We start from the raw sequence: 13,610 nt of genomic DNA on the forward strand, positions 1-13,610 counted from the left end.
TTATCACAGAGTTTTGTTGGTATGACCAGGCAGTGGTAGTCTGAATGCTTGGGTGCATCATCCTTGAGGACCTTAAAGGAGAGCAGAATAATCTTAAATTGGATCCTATATTCAGGCAGCCAACTGAATGAAACAGGGGTTTTGTTTTTTGTTGTTGTTTATTATCCCAGTAACAGAATTCTGGATAATTAAGAGTTTAAACAGAAACCTTCCTGATATTCCTGTGAGCATTACATGGCAGTATTAAAGTCAAGTTGATACAAGGGAAGGCACAAGCTTTTCTGTGTCAAGAATGACCTGATCCTATCGATGTTATGATTAACTCCACTGGTCAGTGCTTGTTTCCTCACATTAACATTAATTGATTGAACGATATAATTTTAGCAGCCAGGAAATTTCAGAGGGATTTAGCTTGCCCCCGTCTGCTATTGTTCCTCTATGTTTTTGGGGGGAGTTGACCACGTCTCCTGACACCTATGGAAGAAAAGGACGGTGACCGTTTTTTGAAATGTGTTCCAGTGTATTAAAATAAAATACTGAAATATCTAATATACATGCTAAAAGTATTAAGACCCTTTATTCGGTACTTTGGTGTGCATCACAGGTTTAAGTCTTCTTGGGTATGCCTCTACTAGCTTTGCACGTCTGTATTTTGGTAGTTATTCCATTCTTCCTTACAGATACTCTCATGCTCAATCAGATTGGATGGTTAATCTTTGTGAACTGCAATCCTCAGATCTCAGTGCAAATGTTCAATCATGTTCAAAGACATTTATAGACTAGTCCAAAAGCCACTTCAGTCTTGTGTGTTCCAGGCAGTTGTTGTGTTAAATATGAATATTTGTCCCAGTTTGAGGTCCTATGCACTCTGGATAAGGTTCTTATCAAGGATCTATATATACTAGGCTCAGTTCTTCCTTGTACCTCTACTGTGAAGTGTTACAGTAAATACAGTAAATAAGCTATATTTCACAACAAATATATTGAACTTCAATGATTCACAACAATCAACCAAGTACAAAGGTATCGAATAATTCATGTTTCCCCCAAAAAGTCACAATTATTGGCACACTTAATGTCATTTTGTTAGGAAATAGCACAGAGTAATTCCAGTGCAAGTCAATGGTAAAAACAACTACTACAGCTGCCCTCTTTCTTCTGTCCCTTGCTCACAAGCATGCTTGTGCACGTATGCACACAAATATCACAACTTAGACACACATATGTGTGCATTGTTATGTGGTATGCGGTATGCAGTGTACTAATGGAAATGATGCATTTATTTAAGCCTCTTAGTCTGGTACACATGTACTGCTGCTGCATAAGTTTGAGTACGGCCTTCTGCTCTTTTAGCAAAAATATGATCTTTCTACTGTACTGTCTAACATCCATGTTACATACATGGGAAAATACAGTGTAGACATTGTTAATGTTGCAAATAACTATTGTAGCTAGAAATGGCAGATTTTTTATGGAATATCTACATAGGTGTACAGAGGCCCATTGTTACGTCCCCTCCTTAGAGGCAATATAATAACACGCCTAACCAAACACACACACACTATTACAGGAAGAAGAATGGGAGGGGGTGGACTAAACTGACACAGGAACACCCAACTGAACTAAACTGACACAGGAACACCCAACTGAACTAAACTGACACAGGAACACCCAACTGAACTAAACTGACACAGGAACACCCAACTGAACTAAACTGACACAGGAACACCCAACTGAACTAAACTGACACAGGAACACCTGAGCTCTCTCTAATCAAAAAGTACAGAGGGTGGCCCGCCCAGATACTACCCTAGTGTTTCTAGACGGAGGACTCACTATGGGTAAATGTATGCCCATGGGCCTCTTGCCTATCTGCACACCCCCGATGCAATCCCCTTTCCCAAGGGAAAACAAAAATATAACAGTGGGAAGTCTGAAGGTTATGATTGATCAACTGAACAAAGAAATGCAATACAAAAGGATAACAAACCAAAAACACACTTTGCCCTGTAACTCCTAAAAGTACACACCAACCCTACACAAACACCTGTCACCTTCCTCACAAAACCAATTCTCCTCAAAACATCTCTCTCAAACAAACAAAAAACATGGAGGGTATTTAAAACCAATGACACACACTGATTGGATAATAGGGAAAAATTATTTGATCCCCTGCTGATTTTGTACTGGACAACTTCACCCACAGACAAAGAAATGATCACTCTATAATATTAATGTTAAGTTTATTTGAACAGTGAGAGACAGAATAACAACAAACCAATCCAGAAAAATGCATGTCAAAAATTTTATCAATTTATTTGCATTTTAATGAGTGAAATACATAATTTATCCTTTCTCAATAAGAAAGATGTCTGGCTCCTCTTAAAGGGAGTGCTCCTAATCTCAGCTTGTTACCTGTATAATAGACACCTGTCCACAGAAGCAATCAATCAGATTCCAAACTCTCCACCATGGCCAAGACCAAAGAGCTGTCCAAGGATGTCAGGGACAAGATTGTAGACCTACACAAGACCGGAATGGCCTACAAGACCATCACCAAGCAGCTTGGTGAGGAGGTGACAACAGTTGGTACGATTATTTGCAAATGGAAGAAACACAAAAGAGCTGGATCTCACCTTGTGGATTTGCAATGATCATAAGAACGGTGAGGAATCAGCCTAGAACTGAAGTTTGCCAATGAATATCTGAATGATTCAGAGGGGAACTGGGTGAAAGTGTTGTGGTCAGATGAAACCAAAATCGAGCTCTTTGGCATCAACTCAACTCGCTGTGTTTGGAGGTGGAGGAATGCTGCCTATGACGCCAAGAACACCATCCCCACTGTCAAACATGGAGGCGGAAACATTATGCTTTGGGGGTGTTTTTTTGCTAAGGGGACAGGACTTCACCGCATCAAAGGGACGACGGACGGGGCCATGTACTGTCAGGAACGTAACACCCATTATCAGCAACCATCAGTCCTGTGTTCCAATAGAACATTGTGTTTTCTAATCTAAGTTTGTCATTTTAAAAGACAAATTGATCATTAGAAATATTTTTGCAATAATATTAGCACAGCTGAAAACTGTTGTGCAGATAATAAAACTGGCCTTATTTAAACAAGTTGAGTATCTGGAGCGTCAACAATTGTGGGTTTGATTACAGGCTCAAAATGACCATAAACAAAGAACTTTCTTCTGAAACCTGCAGTCTATTCTTGTTCTGAGAAGTCAAGAAACTGAAGATCTGTAGCAACAATGTATACTACTCCCTTCATAGTACAGCACAAACTGTCTCTAACCAGAATAGAAATAGGAGCGGGAGGCCCCAGTGCACAACTAAGCAAGAGGACAAATACATGAAAGTGTCTAGTTTGAGAAACAGATGCCTCACAGGTCCTCAGATGGCAGCTTTATTAAATAGTACCTGCAAAACACCGGTCTCAGCGTCATCAGTGAAGAGGAGACTCCGGGATGCTGGCCTTCTAGGCAGACTAAGAAAAAGACATATCCCAGACTGGCCAATAAAAAGAAAAGTTTAGGATGGGCAAAAGAACAAAGATACTGGACAGAAGAAGATTGGAAAAAGTGTTATTGCTGGCATAAAATTCAAGATTGTACAGGGCAAAATGGATCTTGAAGAATGAAGACTATGAACTCCATTTTGCAACACCATGCCCTACCTTGTGGATGGCACTTGATGGGAGCCAATTTCCTCCTACAACAGGACAATGACTCAAAGCACAGCCCCAAACTATGCAATAACTATTTAGGGAAGAAGCAGTTAGCTGGTATTCTATCTATAATGGAGTGGCCAGCACAGTCACCGGATCTCAACCATATTGAGCTGTTGTGGGAGCAGCTCTGACCGTATGGTTCATAAGAAGTGTGCATCAAGCCAACTTATGGGGGGTGCTTCAGGAAGCATGAGGTGAAATTTCCTCGGATTACCTCAACAAATTGACAACTAGAATGGAAAAGGTCTTTAAGGCTGTAATTGCTGCAAATGGAGGATTGTTTGACGAAAGCAAAGTTTGAAGGATACGGTTATTATTTAAATATTTGTTCTAACCTGTATTTCCTATTAGTTCTGCTATTTTTCCTATTCAGACACATTTCATGCATGTTTTCATGGAAAACAAGACATATTCTAAGTGACCCCAAACTTTTGAACTATAGTGTAAAATTCAAGCCATTTTAATTAAGTATTTAGGCCTTAATCTTCTGCTGCAGGCTGCTGAGGAAAGATAACTCAAGTGTTTCAGAGGCATTCATTTAATAGAATTTGGTTACAGACTAACTCTAAAGCTAGAGTACAAACTGTGCCTTTCAAAGTATTCAGACCCCTGACACATGCTCTTATTACTGAATAACAAATGGTAGTTTACATATCATTCTGTTTGATATTTTAGAACACGGACACTCAACACTGCCACCACCAGAGACATCCACTAGTATTGATGCCCTTGGTAAATATGAGCAAAATAGGCTATGCAAACATTGTCTTTGCTGTCTTTTATTCAAAGGAGTCACAAAACTTGAACCCTCAATTGAAGTAAAAAAAAAAAATGATATTAATATTTGTGACAATTATTATTTCCACTATCAGGGCAATTATTAAGAAGTTTAAAGCAACTGGAGATGTTACCAATCGGCCTGGAAGATGGTGTGTCAATATTGACCCAATGCACAGTGAGGAGGATGGTTCTAGTGGCCAAAGAATATTCAAGGATCACAGCCGGAGAATTGTAGATTAGTTGGACTTTGGGGTCAGAAAGTCTCTAAACTACAATCAGATAATACCCACATAACCACACATTGTTTGTGAGGTTTGACGTAGAAAAGTATTTGCTTTCATCTAACAAAAAACTCATGCAACTACAGTTTCCCAAACGTTGCTGTAACTTTCAGTGGGACCAGGTTCTATGGTCAGATGAGACCAACATATAGCTTTTTGGAAACAAACACCTAAGTTGGGTTTGGCGCAGACAGAAAAGTACCTCATCACCACTGTGAAGTATAGTGGTGGATCTTTGATGTTTCAGTGCTGTTTTACTTCCAAAGTCCCTGGACAACTTGTTAGGATACATGGTAACATGGACTCCATCAAGTACCAGACACCTGACTGCCTCTGCCAGGAAACTTAAACCAGGACATGGTTGGATCTTCCAGCAGGACAATGCTCCAAAGCATACCTCAAAATCAACACAAGAATGGTTCACTGACCATAGAATCAAGTTTCCCCTGACCTAAACCCCATAGAAAACCTGTTGGAGCTAAAGAGGAGAGTCCGTAAATGTGGACCTCGAAATTTGAAATATCCGGAGAGATTCTTTATGGAGGAATGGTCTCAGATCCCTTGCCATGTGTTGCCCAACCTCATTACGCTTTATAGAAGAAGACACCCATAACTATTAACTTGGTAAAGGGATGTTGCACAAAGTATTAAATGAAGGGGTGCCAATAATTATGGAACACATATTCAGAACAAATATTTGTGTTATGATGATAATTTGTTTTTTTCTTTGAAATTTTTATTGTATATGCATATATGACAACTTGAAACTTTTTTTACCGTCTGCAATAAAAAAAATGCAACCAATAAAATATTATGACTTTGGAACACCAGTAATTAATTCAGGCATTTGGCTTTATCAACAAATCAACCAGCCAGCTAATTCAGTTAAAAGGGCTGGTAATAGTTTCTTTGACATAAGCTCTGGGCATCAGAGGCCAGACCACATTAAACCCAGTAGTACTTCCCTCGTTGTTGAGTGGCTTTTGGTGCGAGATTGTTTCTGGAAAATGGAGGCACTAGTGGTAGGGTGAGCTATAATAAACCTAAGGAATGGGACATAACTACACCACTACAGCACAACAGAATCTGCCAGCAGATACCATGCAATTAACTGACAACAAAGCTTATGTTGTGCTCTATGCCTGTAAATGGTCAGAGCTGCTCACCGTTTACAGAACCGTATTCATCTTTACACTGTATGTATCACCTAATAATTGTTTTAAGTTATTGATCACATGCTTACTCCAGTCAATGTAATGTTTTTGATGTTTATTTATCTTAACTGAGTGTTGCCCTGCAATGAATCTGGTTAAATAAAAGGTAGTATAACTCAAACACAAGCTTTCCTTATATTTCTCAAGCAGCAGAACAAAAAAGTGTCCATAGTGTTGCCATCTTCAGGTTTTGGTCCAATTTGGAGTTGTAGAGTAGCAGGACTTTCATTCCATGGTAGTTTGACCGGACTGTGGCATGTCCTTCACTCGTATATTACCAGTGGTGTCACTGTAGCGAGCTAGGTCCATTAACACATTATAACAACATAGAAACAGTAGCATAGAGTATTTTTCACTCTTCAAATGTGAAGAGTTTGGCATGTTTCCACTGAAAAATATTTTAAAATGTACATAACATTCCTGCAATCTAGAATAATGAATGGGGTGGTATTGGGGCACAGCATCCGTACTGGGTTAGCAGGTGGGGTAAAGCAATGCCTTGCACGGTTGCACCAGCCTGCAACATATTGCACCCTGTCGTCAAAGAGCTATAAATTACAACTGTCAAGGCCAGGTGAAGTGGGACATATAACATCCAGGCTCTTAGCTGAAATAATGCTTAATAATGACCTGCAGATGACCTACTTTTCTGAAGTGGTTTTGCTGGTCCTAAGGAGTAACCCATGCTGACAAGTCTTCCTCCTCAGATCCCCCTCAGAGCCTGACTGAGTATGTTTTTAAAGGCAGGATCCAACCTCTTTTTCTATCAAACAATAGCAGGATAAGACACCCTGTGATGTCTGTGGAGTGGTTTAGCAAGAGGTCTTTATTTTGACAAGCTCACTCCTAGAGGCACAAAAATGGGCAAAGGTGGTTAACCCAGATCCCTCTTCATGGGGAAATTCAACAAACATGCTCCACAATACTTCTCATTCCAAAGTATAGTGTTCATGTTCATATGTTACACGAAACACTGTGGAATGGGATGTTGCTGTCTTAAACATAGATCCAGTGTTAACTAAAGAATAATTCACATTTTCCTTATCTCCAAAATGAAATGAATCCCTTATCATAACAGTTTGATGCGGATGAGTTGTGCTCTTCTATATCTAGGATTACATATTGGAAATAGTTAAAACAGTGTGTGTGATGTTATGTTATATATTATCATCCTCGACTTTTTATGTCAGACCCAAAAAGTATGTTTGCTAAGGTCACAATACAAAAAGCTTAGCATCTGAGAAAATGTACTATATGTCTTAGTACCACTATATAAGTAAGCATAAAACACAGGCTGAGTGGGTTGGAAGCATAGCTTCACTAATAGTTAATCTTAAGCTAGCGGACTACTGCTTTATCAAGTGGTGGTAAATCATGTATTATGTTGTTTATAATGTATTTTTTGCAGGCTTCACAGTCTTTCTGGACATTGTATTATGGTTTGACAGGTGCTAATTGTATTTGAAGGAAAAGGGAGGCAAGGGATGGGTGGTAGTCACTTCTAATGGCAAGGCTGATAGATAACCTGAGAAGTTCGGCTGCCAGGTTCAGGGAGAAATATCTGCCAGGTTCAGGGAGAAATATCCACCAGGTTCAGGGACAAATGTCCACCAGGTTCAGTGAGAAATATCCGCCAGGTTCAGCAAGAAATGTCCACCAGGTTCAGCAAGAAATGTCCACCAGGTTCAGGGAGAAATGTCCACCAGGTTCAGGGAGAAATGTCCACCAGGTTCAGGGAGAAATGTCCACCAGGTTCAGGGAAACGTGTCCACCAGGTTCAGTGAGAAATGTTCACCAGGTTCAGAGAGAAATGTCCACCAGGTTCAGAGAGATATGTCCACCAGGTTCAGAGACAAGGTTAAGAATGTTCGGCAACGGCGAACATTCTCCTAATGTAATTAAGCCTCTAACTAGTTTCCAATCTATATTTATCATGACCAATTTGGTTGGTGCATTTTCTGGCTAGTGACTGGTGCCTCTACAGATACTAAAATCTTATGTGTTGGAATTAAGATTTCCTCAGAGATATTTACCTATTTTGGTATTTTAGTTACAAAGTGATACTCCTCAATATTAAAGCTAACTTTCTCCTGGTTGATGATTTAAAACAAACATTACATGACAGACATTACATTATATATGAATTCATGCCATCACTTGCCACAATTGCTTTAATTATTTCAGAATTCTCCAATATTCATACCGAAGTGCCTTAATAAACAACTGGACTCTATTTCCATAACTTTTACTGATCCACAGATACCCATGCTGCTAAGTATTGGCTTGATAGATTTAACTAAAACGTATTTGAAAGCATCATCACTATTCTTTGGTTCCTCCAATTGCTGAGTATGATGTATTCTTTTGAATATCAAAATCTGCATTTTGAAAGAATTTCACCTACATTAAAGGTTTGATTTCTGTCTTATGTTTTAAGTGAAATTACTGCTGATAAACAACAGATTATTTGTAGCCTTTTTCTGTGAACTTTATGTAGGGTTCCAATAATTGTGGAGGGCAATGTATGTACCTATAGCGTAAAAAGGCTGGAACTGAGTGTGAACATACTACACTCAGCTCATAAACAGACGCCTGAGTAAAAGGATAATCTTCAGTACTAAATCTTAATCAAACATCCCTCATGTACAGGACTATATAGAGAAGAAATGAATGCATACATCATTTAGCCTGTCCCTAGTGCTTGTTTAAACATCCTGCTTTAAATTGTCCAGACGATATGGATCTGTAAGAGAGAAAAATGTTATTGTGCAGCTACAGCTGAGTACAAAGTCAAGCAGTCAACAAGTCATCCTGTGAAAACCTGATTACAGATGATGACTGATCCTGTTTCTGCTTTGCTGATGCCCGGTCGATAACTGCACGTGTCTCAGCCACTGGTCCTCAACCTGTTTAGGATGAACATTACCAGGGCTTCAGGAACACGCTATCACACCTGGAAGGTCAATATTGTTTATCTTTATCGACAACCACACCCCCGTTGGTCTCCTGCAGTAATCCTGCCTGAACACTTTTCACTATGAAATTAGTCACAAAAATGAATTAATTCATAGTTTCTGTGAGAGAAATGTCTGTTCTGTTACTTGAACATTAACTTCAGAGAGATGTGTTTTCCTTCTATGGACTAGCCTCATTTGGAGGTTAGAGTCCATCCAGAGCAATACATTATTTTATTTTTAAATCTATGAATTGTATGGTGACCTTTAGAACACCACCATTTTGAGCCAGGCTCTACTCCGTCTGCAGCCAGACCTTGAAGTCAAACTGGGAACTGAGAGGAAGCTGCCAGAGAAGTGTAGAGCTGTAATGCTAGCTAATGGACGGTGCGTGGGCTTGAGGGCTGGGAAGACAGGCAGCTCCTGGATGAGCCAAGGGCACTGTGGCTGTGATTGGAAATGGACTAGACACCCTTCTAAAGTCACCGGTTACAGAGTGAGTCACCCCCACAGGGATGTTCATTTCTTTTGTTTAGTCTTTGTTTTAATTTAATTCTGGAGAACTATTGAGATCTGGGCCCCATTTACAAAGGTGGTCTGAGGACAGTTCACACTTGAAAAAACACTAAAAAAACACCATACTCACAACATAGAATAAAATAAAAGAAATTCTGATTGCAGTTACAGTCACAGAAATCACAGATTCTTTAATGAATGCGTATAAGATGGCCCAATCAAAAATGGAATCAACATAGTAAGAATTTCAATTTTTATCCCCAATTTGAAAAACAAAGAAATTATGAATACTCAAAGGGGCAATGTTTAGAGTCCTGCCTCTAAAGTTCACAAGACTGAATTTTTACAACAGCACAACTTGTCTCATCCTCCCATTACAGTACCTTACCGAATGTGACCAGAATATTATTAACTAGTCCAGGGTGGTTTAGGGTCGGGGGATAGAACTGTGAATATCTTAAGCAATTAGGAGACAAGTTAATGACAACTGACAGATTGGCAAGAAAGTTTAAATAGGCACTAGGCAATAATTAGTTTGAAAAATTAACTTGAAAACTGAACAACTGTTCTGTTCATTTATACACTGCTGCAAAAAATTAAGGGAACCCTTAAATCACACATCTGGTCTGGATGATCGAAATATATTAAAGATCAAAATCTTTACTGTACATTGTGTCATTTGTTGAGAACAAAATTACATAACCACAATCAATGGAAACCAAAATCACCAACCTAGTGAGGGCTGGATACACCGAAAATCAAAGAAAACAATTGAAATCCCAGGCTGTTCACAGCAACTCATAATGTGACTCAGTAGTGTGTATGGCCCCCATGTGCCTGTATGCACTCCTGACAACATCTGGGCATGCTCCTGATGAGACGGTGTCTTGTGTCCTGAGGGATCTCCAAGATTGTGATACCCTGGACTTGATGATGAGATTTAGGTTTGGGTTGAAGTTGGGATTTAGAGTTATTGTCCATCTATATTAACTAACTGCTCTCAATTTCTGTACATGCTGTACAGATAGAAAGGCCCATCATGCTTGTAGGTATATAAGGAATTAAAAAATCTTTATTATTTTGGTTTATATTATTTCAGCCATAATTCCTCTACTCCTGGCAGCTAGGCTTGATGTTAGCATTAAGCCCAATTTGGGATTACTTCTATCTGTGTATGCAAGTGTGTGTGTGTGTCAGGGTGATTTTACCCTGACCATCACTTCTGACACACCAGGTACCCGATCAGAGTAGTCTACGGTGGGGAGTTTGGTTTCTGTGGACTGGATGGGATTTAGTTGGGATTCTCATATTTCACACCAGCGGGACGGCATCCAAAGCTGTGATCTTTGCCAGGGCAAGGGTTGAGCTTTTGGATCTCATTTCAGATGTAATTAATATCAGACCACCTCTACTATCTGTCACAACATCATGGTGAGTTAGCATACCACATGGGAGCTCACAGTCAGGAAATCAACTCAAGGCGTGTTTCTTTTTTGTTGCCGTGGGAAACATGTTTTTGAATCTTGTATCTATTAAAGGGGTTGTGCATTTGAAATATATGGCTAGAGAATTTAATTTACATTTGATCTATAGCAGTAGTAATTAGTATCACCGAAGTCTGAAAAATATTGCTCTAACCACTGCGCTTGATCTTGATCTAATCACATGACCTGTATGTATTTTTTTCATCAGCCCTCATTTGTGTACAAAAAATGGCAGCTAGGTAGCTACCGGTAGACAAGAAAATGGCTTGGTTTTACGGCCATAGTCTGTAAAATCTATTTAAATTAGTTTATCTTCCCCAAAATAGAAGATAGGTAGAAGAGGGTTACACTTGTTTTCCAAGCTCCAGATACACCTTAGTTAGTCACAAGAGTTCTGTTTGCAGGGGAGGTTTTGCAGTGCTTTGAGAACTTGCAGCAATAAAAGATTTATCATACCTAATTATGAAGTGATATTTGAGTTGCCTCTGACAGTTCCAAGTGCAAGATTAGATCCTCATGTAAGTATTTAGCTAGCTAGCTTATATAGAAATGTTGACATTGGGTAGCTAATTTATTTGTCAATGTAAGCAATCTTTACCTTCAAAATAGCAGTACTATGTCAACTATTTGACCATTTTATTTAGCTACAGTGGGGAGAACAAGTATTTGATACACTGCCGATTTAGCAGGTTATCCTACTTACAAAGCATGTAGAGGTCTGTAATTTTTATCATAGGTACACTTCAACTGTGAGAGAGGGAATCTAAAATCACATTGTATGATTTTTTTTAATTAATTTGCATTTTATTGCATGACATAAGTATTTGATCACCTACCAACCAGTAAGAAATCCAGCTCTCACAGACCTGTTTGTTTTTCTTTAAGAAGCCCTCCTGTTCTCCAACTGTATTAACTGCACCTGTTTGAACTCGTTACCTGTATAAAAGACACCTGTCCACACACTCAAACAAACCGTCTCCAACCTCTCCACAATGGAGAGTGTGTAAAGACATCAGGGATAAAATTGTAGACATGCACAAGGATGGGATGGGCTACAGTACAACAGGCAAGCAGCTTGCTGAGAAGGCAAAAACTGTTGGCGCAATTATTAGAAAATGGAAGAAGTTCAAGATGACGGTCAATCTCCCTCGGTCTGGGGCTCCATGCAAGATCTCACCTCATGGGGCATCAATGGTCATGAGGAAGGTGAGGGATCAGCCCAGAACTACACGACAGGACCTGGTCAATGACCTGAAGATAGCTGGGACCACAGTCTCAAAGAAAACCATTAGTAACACACTACGCCGTCATGGATTAAAATCCTGCAGCACACGCAAGGTCCCCCTGCTCAAGCCAGCGCATGTCCAGGCCCGTCTGAAGTTTGCCAATGACCATCTGGATGATCCAGAGGAGGAATGGGAGAAGGTCATGTGGTCTGATGAGACAAAAATAGAGCTTTTTGGACTAAACTCCACTCGCCGTGTTTGGAGGAAGAAGAAGGATGAGTACAACCCCAAGAACACCATCCCAACCGTAAAGCATGGAGGTGGAAACATCATTCTTTGGGGATGCTTCTCTGCAAAGGGGACAGTACGACTGCACCGTATTGAGGGGAGGATGGATGGTGCCATGTATCGCGAGATCTTGGCCAACAACCTCCTTCCCTCAGTAAGAGCATTGAAGATGGCTGGGTCTTCCAGCATGACAACGAAACACACAGCCAGGGCAACTAAGAAGTGGCTCCGTAAGAAGCATCTCAACGTCCTGGAGTGGCCTAGCCAGTCTCCAGACCTGAACCCAATAGAAAATCTTTGGAGGGAGCTGAAGCACGCCCAGGCGGTGTGTTTGGGATCATTGTCATGCTGAAAGACCCAGCCACGTTTCATCTTCAATGCCCTTGCTGATGGAAGGAGGTTTTCACTCAAAATCTCACGATACATGGCCCCATTCATTCTTTCCTTTACACGGATCAGTCGTCCTGGTCCCTTTGCAGAAAAACAGCCCCAAAGCACGATGTTTCCATCCCCATGCTTCACAGTAGGTATGGTGTTCTTTGGATGCAACTCCTCCAAACACGACGAGTTGAGTTTTTACCAAAAAGTTATATTTTGGTTTCATCTAACCATATGACATTCTCCTAATCCTCTTCTGGACCATCCAAATGCTCTCTAGCAAACCTCAGATGGGCCTGGACATGTACTGGCTTAAGCAGGGGGACACTTCTGACACTGCAGGATTTGAGTCCCTGGCAGAAGTGTTACTGATGTTAGCCTTTGTTACTTTGGTCCCAGCTGTCTGCAGGTCATTCAGTAGGTCCCCCCGTGTGGTTCTGGGATTTTTGCTCACCGTTCTTGTGATCATTTTGACCCCACAGGGTGAGATCTTGAGTGGATCCCCGGATCCAGGGAGATTATCAGTGGTCTTGTATGTCTTCCTTTTTCTTATAAGTGCTCCCACAGTTGATTTCTTCACACCAAGCTGCTTACCTATTGCAGATTCAGTCTTCCCAGCCTGGTGCAGGTCTACAATTTTGTTTCTGGTGTCCTTTGACAGCTCTTTGGTCTTGGCCATAGTGGAGTTTCGAGTGTGACTGTTTGAGGTTGTGGACAGGTGTCTTTTATACTGATAACAAGTTCAAACAGGTG

The sequence above is a fragment of the Esox lucius genome, chromosome 17 (assembly GCF_011004845.1).
Source record: "Esox lucius isolate fEsoLuc1 chromosome 17, fEsoLuc1.pri, whole genome shotgun sequence".
NCBI lineage: Eukaryota > Metazoa > Chordata > Actinopteri > Esociformes > Esocidae > Esox > Esox lucius.